We start from the raw sequence: 15075 nt of genomic DNA, 5'->3' as shown, positions 1-15075 counted from the left end.
CTGCGCCGCCGTGCGGCGAGTGCGCGCGTGTCCATCTCCCTCCACAGATGCTGCCTGGCCGCGAAGTTCCTCAAACATTTTGATTTTTATACAATTATTTCAACCGATTCCTTACATCTGTCATATCGAATATTGACTTTGCCTCATCGTTCCTCCTTCCTGTCTACACATGTCTCAAACTCTCCTTTGCGCCGCTGTTGTAGTCCGCACCAACCCCGCTTGTGCCGCCGTGTGAGTCGGGGGTCGTTTAGGAACCTGGGGAGCCCAGAGCTCAGGACCCGCCGCCCGCGGCTGCTGCTGAACCCGCTGGAAGGGCGACTGTTTCAATCTTTATATTTTCACAAAAGTATTCCTGTTCCGTTGACCGACACAGTTAACGCGTTAAAATGAAGGAATCGACTGCTTCAATTACTGTTGCTGTTTATTTCACTCTCCCCACATTTACGCTCCCCCTGGTTTTATTTCCGCGCTAAATAGGGTTTTAGGATGCGGAATTTGGGGATTAAATGGGACCCGTTCAGCGCCGACCTGTTGTCCACCGGGTTTCTGCCCCACAGCCCCTGATCCCCGCTCCTGACGCCGGTCTCGGGACCCGACCCTTTTACACACCCGGAGCGGAACCGGAGCAGATTCTCAGCCACTGGTTCACATCCCAAGGCCCGAAGAAAGGATAAAGTTTCTCCGTAAATGTGTTCCCAGTGAAGGTGTGGAGGTGGGACTTGGTGTCCGCGTTGCAAAATGAAACTGTCCCGGACTCGTAACTGAGATAAACACCCACCCTCCCGGGGATAGGGCGGACGGGGAGACGGGATGGAAAGGTGGTAAGAGCATAAAACTCGTCATCATGCCGCTCGATCCTCCAGCCCCCAGTCTCGGGGGTCAGGTCGACTTCTCCCTCCCTCTCCACAGGCTCTGCGGCGACTCCCAGACTCCACCACCGACTCCCCGCCACCTCCACCTCCCAGTAATATCTCCCCGATGTGAATGCTTCCGATCCCAGCACACACGGCTACGCTGTGAATCTTTTCCCGGTGTCAGGGAGATTCTTCAGGGTCCCGGTCCATTTCACCCTCTTCCGATCCTCAGACACCTCCAATAACGGATGCGCTATTTCCACATCATGGGCGACGGAGACTGGGGGAGGGAGAAGCAGAGAATCAGAGAGTCCCCGGGGGTCGGGCAACGCGGTCCCAGGACCAGGGGAGAAGCCGCTCCGCGTGCGCAACAGGTATGCGTTCATTCCCGGTAATATTTTATCCCGGCTGGAGAGGGGAATTTCGTGATGTATCGGGAACGGACGGGGCCGTGATCGTGCGGGCGGGGTGGACCAGTGCAGAGGATTATTTATCAATCCATAATAAATGGGATTATGAGATTGCGGCGGGGTTAGATAAACGAAGCGGGCTATACAGATATGGAGGCAGATGGACACAAAACGCTGGAGTAATTCAGCGGGACATGTAGCATATCTGGAGAGAAGGAATGGGTGATGTTTAGGGGCGAGACCCTTCTTCAGACTAGTTAGAGATGTCCCTAGTTTCCCTTATCCATAACTAGTCTGAAGAGCAGTCACGACCCGAAACGTCACCCATTGCTTCTTTGCAGAGATGCTGTCTGTCCCGTCGAGTTACTCCAGCTTTTTGTGTCTATCTTCGGCTTAATCCAGCACCCGCAGTTCCTTCCAATAAAGAAATGGAGGTAGTTCGGAGGTAGAGGATATTGAGGTTAGTGGTAGTTTGGTGTTTTTCACTCGAGTTGTAAATCTGTGGAATTCTCCGCCTCAGAATGCAGTGGAGGCCAATTATCTGGATGCTATCAAGAGAGAGTTAGATAGAGCTCTTAATGATAGCGGAGTCAGGGGGTATGGGGAGAAGGCAGGAACGGGGTACTGATTGTGAATGATCATACATGATCACATTGAATGACAGTGCTGGTTCGAAGGGCCGAATGGCCTACTCCTGCACCTATTGTCTATTGTCGATTATATGTTGTCTATTGTCTATTATATATTGTCTATTGTCTATGGTCTATTGTCTGTTGTCTGTTCTTTATTGTCTATTGTCTATTGTCCATTGTCTATGGTCTATTGTCTGTTGTCTGTTCTTTATTGTCTATTGTCTATTGTCTATTGTCTATTGTCTATTGTCTATTGTTAAAGAGGAGGTAGAGATGTGGGGTGGTGTCGTCACGATCACAGTGAATGGGGGCAGACATGAGGGGCCAGATAACTTGCTTCTGTTTCCTTGGGTGGGGGTGAGACAGAGGGAGGGGGGATTTACACCATGGAATGAAGCAGAGGTTGAATGATTGGTTGTGATATAGAATGGGTGGAGATTTGGGGTTGTGGGGTCGCTGAAAGAAAGGGGATGCACGGGCGGATTTGATGGGTGTGAACAGCCAAGAGCACACTGAAATCATTGTAAACCGTTCTCCGAACTTCACGGAGAGACTTGACAATGAACACAAGGAGTTCATATAACAGCACAAGGAGTTGTTTTACCCCTCAGGTACTGATCAGATAAATCCGAGGACGCCGTGGGAAGCTAGAGAGGAAATTACATGTGGCCTGGTGAGATTCCACAGTTGTCATTAAATACGGGTGAGGCACCGGTTGAACGCAGGGTGGCAAATATTGTGCCTCTACTTAAGTAGGGTTGCAAATCATGGGAACCAACGAGCCTAATGTCTGTGAACGGAACTTTACTAGAGAGTATTCTGAGGGAAAAGATGTTCATGCATTTGGATGGACAAGAGTTGATTAGGGATAGTCAGCACGGTTTTAACCACAAGAGATCGTGTCTCACGAATCTGATTAAATTTTTGAAGATGTGACCAAAAAAGTTGATGTGGGTAGAGCTGTAGACGTTATATATGGATTTCAGCTAGGCATTCGACAAGTTTCCACGTGGTAGGCTGCTCTGGAAGGTTCGATTACATGGGATCCAGGAGGAGCTAGCCGACTGGATAGAAAATTGGCTCAATGGAAGGAAGCAGAGGGTGAAGGTGGAAGGATGTTTCTTTCAGACTGGAGGCATATAACTGGTGGCGTACCTCAGTGTTCGGTGCCGGGCCTGTTGCTGTTTGTCATTTATAGCAATGATTTGGATGTGAACGCGCATGGCGTGATTAGTAAGTTTGCAGATGACGGTAAAGAGGGTGGTGCAGTAGATAGTGAAGATGGTTGTCTAAAATTTTAGTGGGATCTTGATCGCTTGGTCCAGATGGTATATCCGGGCGAGTACTAAAGTCTTGTGCTACTCAGCTTGCTCCAGTGCTCACCACAATATTCAACCTCTCCTTGGCAAAGTCCGTGGTCCCTGCATGCTTCAAAAGATCCATCATTGTACCGGTGCCAAAGAATGCCTCTCCAGCGTGTTTAAATGACTACCGACCAGTGGCCCTCACCTCGGTTGTCATGAAATGCTTTGAGAGGCTAGTCAAGAAGCACATCTGCGCCCTCCTTCCTCGCAACATGGACCCACTTCAGTTCGCATACTGTCCGAACATGTCCACGGATGATGCGGTCTCCCAGGTTCTACACACCGCTCTCTCTCATCTGGACAGCCAGGGGGGCTATGTGAGGATGCTGTTCATTGACTTTAGTTCAGCATTCAATACAATAGTCCCCAGCAGACTGGTTGAGAAGCTGCTGGAACTGGGGCTTAGCACCCTTCTGTGTGCCTGGGTCCTGGACTTTCTCACTGCCAGGCCCCAAGTGGTCAGGATTGGGGAACACACATCTAGCTCCCTCACCCTGAACATAGGATGAGGGAGGGCTGCGTCCTTAGCCCCCTACTGTACTCCCTGTACACACATGACTGTGTGGCCAGGTTCAGCTCAAACTCCATCATCAAGTTTGCTGATGACACTGTGGTGGTGGGCCGGATCTCCAACAACGATAAGAAGGCCTACCGGGGGGAGGTGGCTGATCTGGCATTCTGGTGTCAGGACAATAGCCCCTCTTGAATGTAACTAAAACAAAGGAGCTGATTGTGGACTTCAGAAGGGCTAAACATCCAAGGACGTACACACCACTGGAGATAAATGGGTCTACTGTGGATAGGGTGAGCAGTTTTAAATACTTGGGAGTCCGCATCACAGAGGATCTGACGTGGGCAACGCACATTGCCGCACTGGTGGGTAAGGCTAAGCAGCGCCTTTACCACCTTAGGCAATTGAGGAAATTCAGAGTGTCTCTGAGGATCCTTCATTGCTTCTACTCTGGGGCTGTAGAGAGCATCCTGTCCGGCAACATTACAGTCTGGTTTGGGAACAGCTCTGCCCAGGACAGGAAGGCCCTGCGGAGAGTAGTGCGTTCGGCAGAACGCACCATGGGAACTACACTCACCCCCCCTGCAGGACCTATACATCAGGAGGTACAGATCCAGAGCAAGCAAGATCATGAGGGACCCCTGCCACCCCAGTAACGGACTGTTCCAGATGCTATGATCAGGCAAACGCCTCCGCTGTCACGCTGCGAAAACGGAGAGGATGAGACGGAGTTTCTTCCCACAGGCCATCAGGACTGTCAACTTTTATAACCCCAGAGACTAAATTTTTGTCGACACTAATAGTAACTTATTAACTTTATTTATATGCTGTAACTGTAATTCCTTTTTGTGCACAACCCGCAGGCATTGCCACTTTCATTTCACTGCACATCGTGTATGTGTATGTGACAAATAAATTTGACTTGACTTGACTTGGTCAGGTGGATTGAGGAATGGTTAATGGAGTTTAATACTTCGAAGTACGAGGTATGGCATTTTGGAGAAACAAACCATAGCAGAATCTACACAGTGAGCGGCGGGGCTTAGGGGCCTTTTGTTCTAATGCCTTCCCATTGGAACAACATTTCAATTTCCCTTCGATCGATTAATAACATCAATCCTTGCATCTGTATTACTTAAATATTTCATAACCAAGAACAATGGAGAAGTTTTACCGTGCTTGAAGTCTTCAGATGTTTCTCTGAATACCGTGTTGAACAAAACAGGGCGATCAAACTTATCAATCGGCGAGGCACCATCTACCACCAACAGTAGTTTGGCTTCATCGCTGAACCTGCAAACATTTAACAGCTGGTTATGAACTGAGCATGATTTTCTTTCGAGCTGTTCTACACAAATATGCAGTATTTCAGTCAAGAGGATGTCCTACCTCCTTTTCCGACTAGCTTCATCCTGAAATAAAAAAAACACAAATTTGAGTCGACTGAGATGAAACAGCCACATCTCGATAGCAGGAGATTCACCCAAATTCTGACATTCCTCAGATAATTCCCCTTTCCCAATGCGTATTGTCGCTATTACATAGACAGAGAATGGAAAGTTTCGCGGAGACATAGAAACACCGGGCAAGATAGAAGGAAAGTTCAAGAAAATGATGCCATAACTGAGAGGGCGCAACGTACAGGAAACTCTGGGCAGGTCGTGGAATTTTATCTGGAGAAGATGTCGGAAATGATGGGATGGACACATTTAAAATGATCGGTAGATTTAAATCGGTGGGGGTAGAATAGTATCACCAATAGCGAGAAGACCAAACGTCAAAGCTGAAATGTAAGATGGACTTTAATAAATCCCGTAGGAAATACAGTGACGGGAACGTGAATCTCACTTGCACAGGGGTAGCTGAAGCCAATGCTGCAGATACATTTGAGGGGAAGTGGGATAAACACACGAGGCTTCCTCGAATTGGGGGCATTGTTGCCGGGTGTAGTGAGTAGATAAGAGGGATGTTGAGTGGAACAGAAACATTGGCCGGAGAAGATGGGCCGAACGGCTTGTTCATGGGATGTAATTCTATGGTGAACACAGACGGACAGAAAGAAACAGAGCAAATCCCCCCAAGGTGACCACTCACTGCTGATGGAACCGGACATAGATGTTAAATCTGACATGTGCGTCGCGTTCTAGATTTCAATGTTAATCCCCACAATGTGGTCATGGCTGATCTAGTCCTGGACTAAACTCCCATTTTGCCACATTCCCTTTAATTTCAATTCCTTCCACTTTCAAACATGTATCTCCCTTTCGTTTATATTCTTCTAACGGGCTAAACCTATCAAAGTCTCTTGGTTGGACATTCCCAGAGATTCACTGCCCTCTGTCCAGTCGTGGACCTTGGGGTCATATAAAGGATCACTCCTCGTTCTTCTAAACATAACATGTTTATCCTCTCCTGATACAACAACCCCTTCATCCCAAACCCGAAATTGGCGATTCACGGCGTGCTGCCTCCTTTGCTATTATATCATTTCGTTGTTACGGTAATCAAATCTATGCTCTGGATGTGGCCTAGCCAACTGCACAATTGTGAGAAAGCTTCCTTGTTGCTAAACTTCAACCACTTTACAATAAATCTCAACGTGCCATTTCTTCTCTAAACTGTTTTTAGAGACTCGGCCCACCGAGTCCGCACTGACCAGCGATCCCCGCATACTAACACTACCCTAGATACACTAGGGACAATTCTACACTTACGGCAACCTACAAACCTGGACGTCTTTGGTGTGTGAGAAAACCGAAGGGCTCGGAGAAAACTCACGGGGAGAAGATACATATAGCACCCGTAGTCAGGATCGAACCAGAGTCTCTGGCGATATAAGCGCTGTAAGGCAACAACTCTACCGCTGCATTACCGTGCCTGCCTATCCCTTTTGGCTAATGGATAAAAGTACCTGGACCCATCTGCATTTCACTTATTTTGCTGTCTGTTTCCATTTCACTGAAATGCATCGTTTCCCACTTTACCACATTGAATCATATTTGAACACTCATTCAGTTTATTGCAGAACCACAGTGATCCCATGCCAATTTGCCCCAGACTCTGCCTCTTCCTTCTGGTCACTAACATAAAGAGTAAATAATTCAGTGCCAACACCAGAATGCGCCTGTCAGAGATAAGGACAAGGCTGGAAGGATTAAACAATCTGATCGACATAGGGTTGGGGGCCTGCTCTGGTAAAGTTGGTTGGATTCTGTGGAGTATAATAGATGTAGGAGTTACATCTGCCGAAGACCAGATGCGAAAAGTGCTCAGGAGAAAGCTTTGACAGAAAAGGTAAAATAGAATCTTAAGAGATTCTACAAGGACATTAATAGCAAACGAATAACTAGAAAGGGAATATGTCCTTTTAAGAGTAAACGGATAATTGGGAGAGAATTTATTCACAAAATGCTGGAGTAACTCAGCAGGTCAGGCAGCATCTCGGGAGAAAAGGAATGGGTGACGTTTCGGGTCGAGACCCTTCTTCAGACTGATGTCAGGGGGGCGGGACAAAGGAAGGATATAGGTGGAGACAGGAAGATAGAGGGAGATCTGGGAAGGAGGAGGGGACGGGAGGGACAGAGGAACTATCTAAAGTTGGAGAAGTCGATGTTCATACCACTGGGCTGCACACTGCCCAGGCGAAATATGAGGTGCTGTTCCTCCAATTTCCGGTGGGCCTCACTATGGCACTGGAGGAGGCCTATGATAGAAAGGTCAGACTGGGAATGGGAGGGGGAGTTGAAGTGCTCGGCCACCGGGAGATCAGTTTGATTAATGCGGACCGAACGTAGGTGTTCAGCGAAGCCGAGCCTGCGCTTGGTTTCGCCGATGTAAATAAGTTGGCATCTAGAGCAGCGGTTGCAATAGATGAGGTTGGAGGAGGTGCAGGTGAACCTTTGTCTCACCTGGAAAGACAGTTTGGGTCCTTGGATGGAGTTTAGGGGGGAGGTAAAGGAACAGGTGTTGCATCTCGTGCGGTTGTAGGGGAAAGTGCCCGGGGATGGGGTGGTTTGGGTGCGAAGGGGCGAGTGGACCAGGTAGTTACGGAGGGAACGGTCTCTGCGGAACGCAGAGAGGGGAGTGGATGGGAAGATATGGCCAGTGGTGGGGTCCCGTTGTGGGTGACGGAAATGTTGGTGGATGAATTGGGAGAGAATACGTCCCATTGTGTGAGAGCGACCTTAAGGTGGATAAATCCCTGAGACTGATTAAGTGTATCCTCGCTGCCTATCCATTAAGCTGCCTTCACCGGGTTGGTTTAACACCAGCGAAGTCCCTCTCCATTCAGGTTCACCATCCGGCTTACTTTTCCCATGGTCTTGTGATTTGTGGAGATTCTCCTTCTTTTGAGGAAAATATGAATCAATCACTAACTCAGTGACAAGTTCACAGAGACGGTTTCCCCAAGGAATTTGCAGGCAGTGCTGAGATCGCGAAGATTGTGCGGGAGTTCATTTGGTTTGGGAGAAACAGCAGCACAGAGCAGGGGCAGACGGAACATTTACCCAGTTCTGAATAACTGGTAAATGCGACTTGTATTTCAGAAATGTCCACCACCATTTTGTGCGCGTATTCTGACTTCGCCAAAATGTAGTGTAACCGCTCACCTTCAGAAATATCGCACTGTCGTTTTGATCCAAATGTTCCTGTAGCTTTAAGAGTTCCTCCTGAATGGAATTTATATTCCCTTGAATCTCTTGAAGATTTTTCTCCATTGTATTCAGAATTTTCTCCTCTTCTTCCCGGATATCTGCCAGTACGCGCTGCTCTTCCTCAGTGAGAATCTGGTGCAGTTCAGCAAACTGGGATGTGATCTTGGACTGAAGGTTGTGTGACTGTTCCTGTAAAATGAAAGTTGAAGATAATTATTTAATGTCATTTTATGGTATTTCCTCACGGCATGGGAGGTGATATTTGGCCAATTGACCGTGAAATTAGCCCTTTGGCGGACCATGTCCATATTGGCCACTGTCCCTATCTATACTAATCCCATTTACCCGCATATAATCCGTATCTTCCATTACCTTGGCAATTCAAGCGCTTCTCCACATGCTTTTGAAATGTTGTGAAAATAATCTCTAATTCCTCCTTCCCATTCTCCCAAGTCCAATTCCCTGCAGCCTATTCCGTTTCACCTGCCCATTATTTCCCACCCTTTCGTCCACCACCCACATTCACTGGGATAATTTGTAGCCGTCGATTCACCATCCAACAAGCGTGTCTGTAGGGTGTGGACGGAATCAGACGCGATCACTGGGAGAACGAGCGATCCACATAGACAGCAACCGAGATGAGGATCGAATCGTGTTATCAGGACAAGGACACAATAGCGCTACTTCCAGTCACATAGTAATAGAATCATACAACGTGGAAATCTGTCCTTCGGTCCATCTTATCCATGCCGACCATATTGCTCATCTACGCTAGTTTTACCAGCCGGAATTTGGTCCATATCCTACACTATCCCCATCCATGAACCTGTCCAAATATTTTCTATATATGTTCTTATCGTACCGGACTCAACTACCTCCTCTGGCATACTGTTCCATATATGCCCCACCCTCTGTGTGAAAAAAACTACCTCCCAGTTCCCTTTAAATGGTTTCCCCCTCACCTGAAGCATGTGCCGCTCGTTCTTGACTCTCCTGCTCCAGGTAAAGACTTTGTGCATTCACCCTATTATATTCCCCTCATTATCTCATTTTGAATTACTCTTCCACCTCCTACGGTCCAAAGAATAAAGTACTTCCCTGCGCGACCTCGAGACCTCGGGCCCTCGAATCCCGAGCTATGGAGATTTGCTCCATTATCACACGGACTACAGTGATCAAATCTGCACAAGATCAGGGAATCGAAAATGAAAAGCCTCACCAGAACCCCAGAAATCTTCTCTTTCTGTTGCTGCTCCATTTGCTGGATCTCTGATTTCTTTTTTGTGAGAGATTCGAAGGAAGATTTAACCTGATCCTGGGATTGTGTTTGAAAATCAAATAATTAAATTGTTAGACAACAAAGGAGGAATTAAACATTAATGTGAACAAAATCCGGTTGCCTTTACCTTGTAGAATTCAGCAGCTTCTGCTATCAGCGTGAAGCTGTGAGACTTGTGTTCCCGCCCAGCTGCACAAATCACACAGATCAGTTTCTTGTCAGTTTCACAAAACAGCTTTAGTTCTTCCCGATGTTCCTCGCAGTGAAGTTTATCGTCCTTCTCCTTCCGATACAGGTTTAGTGTCCGAAATTTCTCTGACAGTCTTGCCAAGGCCCGACTTACCGCAAGTGTGCGCTCCACAAACTCCTCTCCACCTTCCGGGCAGGAGTTTCTCCCTTCCCTGTCCCAACTCTGTGTGATACAGGAGCGACAGAAGTTATGCCCACACTCCAGTGACACCGGATCAGTGAAGATCGCCTGGCAGATAGGACAAACAACCTCCTCGGTGAAACTCTTGACCTGGTCTTTCGAAGCCATGTTAACTCCCGGCACTTCCTGGTTCAAAATGCCTTCCGTTTCGGGAGCTGCTGAACCCTTGCAGCACCGCGAGTGTCCATTGCGCATGCTCGGGTAATTAAAATAATTTGGCTGCCTGTTTCAGTGTGAAGATGTAGAAACAAGGAACTGCTGGCGCTGGTTTACAAAAAAAGGCCCAACGTGTTGTAGTAACTGCACCTAGGTCTGCACCTGTAGTAACTGTAACTGGGTCAAGCAGTACCTCGGGAGAACATGGATGAAGGTTCTCGACCCGAAACGTCACCCATTCCTTTTCTCCAGAGACGCTGCCTGTCCCGCTGAGTTATTCCAGCTTTTTGTGTCTATCTTCGATTGGTGATGTTTCGGGTTAGACCCTTTTTCAGACTGATTGAAGGGGTGGGGGTGGGAAGCAAGAAAGTTAGAAGAGATGGCGGGCAGGTACTATAAGGACGTTTCAAATAAATTTGGCAAGGATGAGAGGGACATGGGCCAAACGCGGGCAGGTGGGATGAGTGCAGATGGGGCATCTTGGTCGCCATTGGCAATGTGGGCCGAACGTCCTGTTTGTCTCCATGACTATATCAGAAACGGACAGGAAAAAAGAGGGAAGCAACGGGGGCTGATGATCAGGGTTGCACAATTTTAAAGGTATTGGACCTTCAAATGAAATGCATTTGCAGTCTGATTAGCTCAATTCAATTCAGAGCTGAATTCATTGGATATATTTGATGTAATTTCATTGAATTTTGATAATCTGCACACCATGTTACATGCATAAGCATTTAATGGAAAGGTAGATTTCATTGAAATAATGTGCCTTGGTGCTTCAAATACTATGTTGGAAATAAATCCCAACTGCTTGGACTGTACAGCTTGCTTTTAAACTTGTTTTTCAATATTCCTACGTGCAATTTGCAATTTCATCATTTCCTATTGTTGTGTTCGATAAATCACGGGATTCAGACAACAGAGTTTGAATAACAAGGTATTTTATTACGCTACCAAATAGGGCACAGGACCCACGAGTCCGCGTGCTCTCTCGCAACAACAGAGGACGGCGCCGGATTGTGTCCTGTTGTTGATAACTTGGCATCATTCGCAACACTGTCCAAGGCTGGGGTCGTCTCTTTTCCTGGAAGCGCGCCCGACTCGGACTTTTGTGACGTTTCTCCACCATTCCGACCTGTGCCAAACCCCCTCCCGTGAGACAATCATAAGCGCGTCCACCACAACATTTCTGCACAGCTAGCGGTAGTGGTCTGCCCAACTATTGCAATGTTTTGATCAGGAAACCCAGACATTCCCAGACGTTGCTTTGGGAACATCTGGTCAAACATATTCTACTTGTTTGGGAACGTCTACTCAAACATATTCTACTTGTTTGGAAACGTCTACTCAAACATATTCTACTTGTTTGGAAATGTCTACTCAAACATATTATACTTGTTTGGGAATATCTACCTGTTTTCCAACCGTTTGGAATGTTGTGCGGCTAATTTGGCTGACAATTCCATTTTAGCAGACATGGTCTGTTTAGCCTTTAAAATACTCCCCACCCCTTGGAATCGTCAGCGTACATTAGCGCCCATCTAACCACATGTTACTGAGTATAAAAAATAATAATCATCAAAAGCTGAGTGTAATAATTTTATCTCGAAAAATGTGAGGTGATTATATGTCAAACTAACTATCCGCACCATAATGGCGTGAGTTATGTGTTCCATTAAATGTGTGGAAGCAAAGCTTATCTTAATGACCTCGCAGGTGTCCGAATGATTTACTGGTCCCTTTCAATTAGCCCAAGTCTGCAAAGTGGTGTTTTAAACACAATTTCACCTCACTTTACAGCCCTAATCGCGGAACATTCGGCCCTCAGGCTGCCCCATTACATACGATCCGCCGGTTTAATGCCACATCGGGGCAGTTCTCACGCAGCAGCAGGGAAGCACACAATTGCAGAATGATGGCACAAGTCCCCCCTGCCACAGGTCGTTGGTTCAAGTTATTTACGGCCCACCTCTCGAGCGCGGGGGAGGGAGTTAGCGTACGCATCTGCTTTTTTAGTAGACCATTCATCTGCTCCACCTTGCGGGTAATATGAAATGTGCATGGTCCACTGCACCCCGCTATCAGCTGCTCACGGTTGTATTTTATACCCGCAAAGTGGGACCCGTTGTCCGACTGAATCTTCCACGGGGTGCCAGAAAAGGCCATAATTCGACTGTATCGTTCCCGTATGCCATATGGGCCATATTGCGACCTCCCCTCTGTTGCCTTACACGGCAGGTGACCCCTACCGGTATCCGCGTTAAGGCAATCAAACCCGATGGTCGGGAGCGATTGTAGTCAGGCTGGTACCTTCCCGAAAAGGCGCTTAAGGGGGAACCTTCCGATTTCCAACTCTCAAATAGCGGCTGAGTGGAATATCGATAGCACCCTCTCCACACGGTGCCATCAGGCATTATGAGATCCGGGCAGGCGGACCGAATGATGGTGCGATTTTGGGAGATGTACCACTCAGCGATAGCGGTGCGGGATGGCTCGGGCTCGAGTACTGGGCCACCTCCCGAGGGGAGGGTCAAGTAACATGCAAGCAACAGTCCATCATAATCACAATAATCTTAATCATAACCGTAATTTATTAGCCAAGTATGTTTTGCAACATTCGAGAATTTAGTTGGCAACACAGTCATACCAAAATGCAACAAGACACACAATTACATAAAACATTGTCATAACCCTCCACCACAGCGGCACCTCCACATTCCTCGCGTTGATGGAAGGCAATAAAGTCTTATCTTTCTTTCCTCCTTTTCTCCCGCTGTCGGAGGAGTCGAACCATCCGCAGCCGGGGATCGAGATCTCACTTCGGGGCGGTCGAACTCTTGCGGCTTGGAATTCCCGACGTCGGTCGCTAACCAGGGACCGCGAGCCCCACGTTGCTAAATTCCGCAGCTGCCGCAGGTTGGAGCACCAAAGACCGACCCCTGGCAAAGGGATCGGCAGCTCACAATGTGGAAGTCCACAGGCTCCACGGTTTTGGAGCTTTAGAAGTCCCAGCAAGAGGCCGCCAACTCCACGATGTTAGGGCGCAGTGCGGACGGAGATACGACACGGAAAACGTCGCGTCTCCGTCGAGGAAAGAGATACCACCCACCCCCAGATAATGCAAAACTAAAGTTAAACTAAAACATATATTTTACAACAAAGAAGGAAAGAAACGAACACAGACCATTGGCGAGGCAGCCATCGTGCGGCGCCCCCTGGTGGGGGGGATTGGGGGGGGGGGGGTCAGATAACGTCCTGGTCCAGAGGCCGAGAGGCACTTGCCGTCCGTCGCGCTTTTACCACAGATTCCATTCCAACTCGCGAGCAGCAGCCGACACCTCCAGTGCAAAAGATGCATTTTCCCGCCGCAAGGTAACCTGGCGCGCTTGTACCAGCACCGGATTCAGGGCATACGTGTGGAGGGGGGGGGGGGGGGGGGCTGGAAAGTCTGTCGGTGGGGAAACGTAGGGACCCTGATCCGCTGCCTGACTTCTGATTATCATGCGAGATATCCCCATGCCAGGTATCAACTTTCTCCCCACTTTTCATTAGTGAAAGGACTTTAGTATTATCCAACCACCCTGCGATCCGATGTTTCAGGCTCCACTACTTTCTTTGATTTAAACATTATTACCATCGTGCCTGTTGTCTGAAATCTACCGACTACGCCAAATGTTGTGTTCGAACTACAGATGCTGGTTTGAACCAGTCTTAAACCAAAGATAGACACAAAATGCTGGAGTAACTCAGCGGGACAGGCAGCATCTCTGGTGAGAAGGAATGGGTGACGTTTCGGATCGAGACCATTCTTCAGACTGACGTCAGGGGGGATCGAGATAGATAAGGCGGAACTCTCGTCGGAGAGAGGAGGAGAATTTCTTCAAGGTAGATTTCGCAGTGGAGCAGACAAAATGGGTGTGAAGGATCAGCAGATGCAGGCTCCAACGTTTTGTTTCTATCTTTGGTTTAAACCAGCATCTTTATACACATTTCATGCGATCCACTGCGAAATCTACTCAAGGTATGTCTACCTTGAAGAAGTTCTCCTCCCTTTCTCCGACGAGAGTTCACCGAGAGAGGTCTTGCGGAAGGCGGAAAGGGGTGGAGATGGGAAGATGTGCCTAGTGGTGAGATCGCGTTGGAGGTGGCGACAATGTCAGATGATTATGTGGTGTATGCGACGGCTGATGGGGTGAAAGGTAATGATTAGGGGGACTCTGTCTCTGTTGCGACTGGGGGAGAAGGCGAGCAAGAGCAGAGCTGCGGGATACAGAGGAGACACGTGTGAGGGGCTCATCTATGATGGAAGAGAGGAACCCCCGTTCCGTAAAGAAAGAGGAAATCTCGAATGCCCTAGTATGGAACGTCTCATCCTGGGCGCAGATGCGGCGTAGACGGAGGAATTGGGAGCAGAGGATAGTCATTGCACGAAGCCGAGTGGAAGAAGTGTACTCGAGATAGTTGTGGAAGTCAGTGGGTTTGTAATCGACGTCAGTCGATAGTTTAAGTGCTGTGACAGAGACGGTGCGATGAAGAAAGGGGGGGGGTGTCGGAGATGGCCCCAGTGAATTTGAGTGCAGGATGAAGGTTGGTGGTGACGTTAATGAAGTTCAAGAGTTCTGCATGGCTGCAGGAAGTAGCACCAATGCAATGCTCGCAGCCGGGGACCGGGCCAGCTGCCGCACGAGACAGCAGATACTGCCCCCCGGATCTCCCATCATTCACCACGGCTCCCCGCCAGATCTCCCTTCATTCTCCACGGCTCCCCGTCGGATCTCCCTTCA

General features: G+C 48.3%; 1 pseudogene; it reads right to left on the bottom strand.

Moving 5' to 3' along the window:
- Positions 1–601: 601 nt before the first annotated feature.
- LOC144602793 (zinc-binding protein A33-like) lies at positions 602–10243 on the bottom strand (annotated as a pseudogene).
- Positions 10244–15075: the final 4832 nt, after the last annotated feature.

Source organism: Rhinoraja longicauda, chromosome 19 (genome assembly GCF_053455715.1).
Source record: "Rhinoraja longicauda isolate Sanriku21f chromosome 19, sRhiLon1.1, whole genome shotgun sequence".
In the NCBI taxonomy this organism is placed as follows: Eukaryota; Metazoa; Chordata; class Chondrichthyes; order Rajiformes; family Arhynchobatidae; genus Rhinoraja; species Rhinoraja longicauda.
Note: the sequence above shows the minus strand (reverse complement) of the source record. Positions and strands in the feature narration are given on the sequence as shown.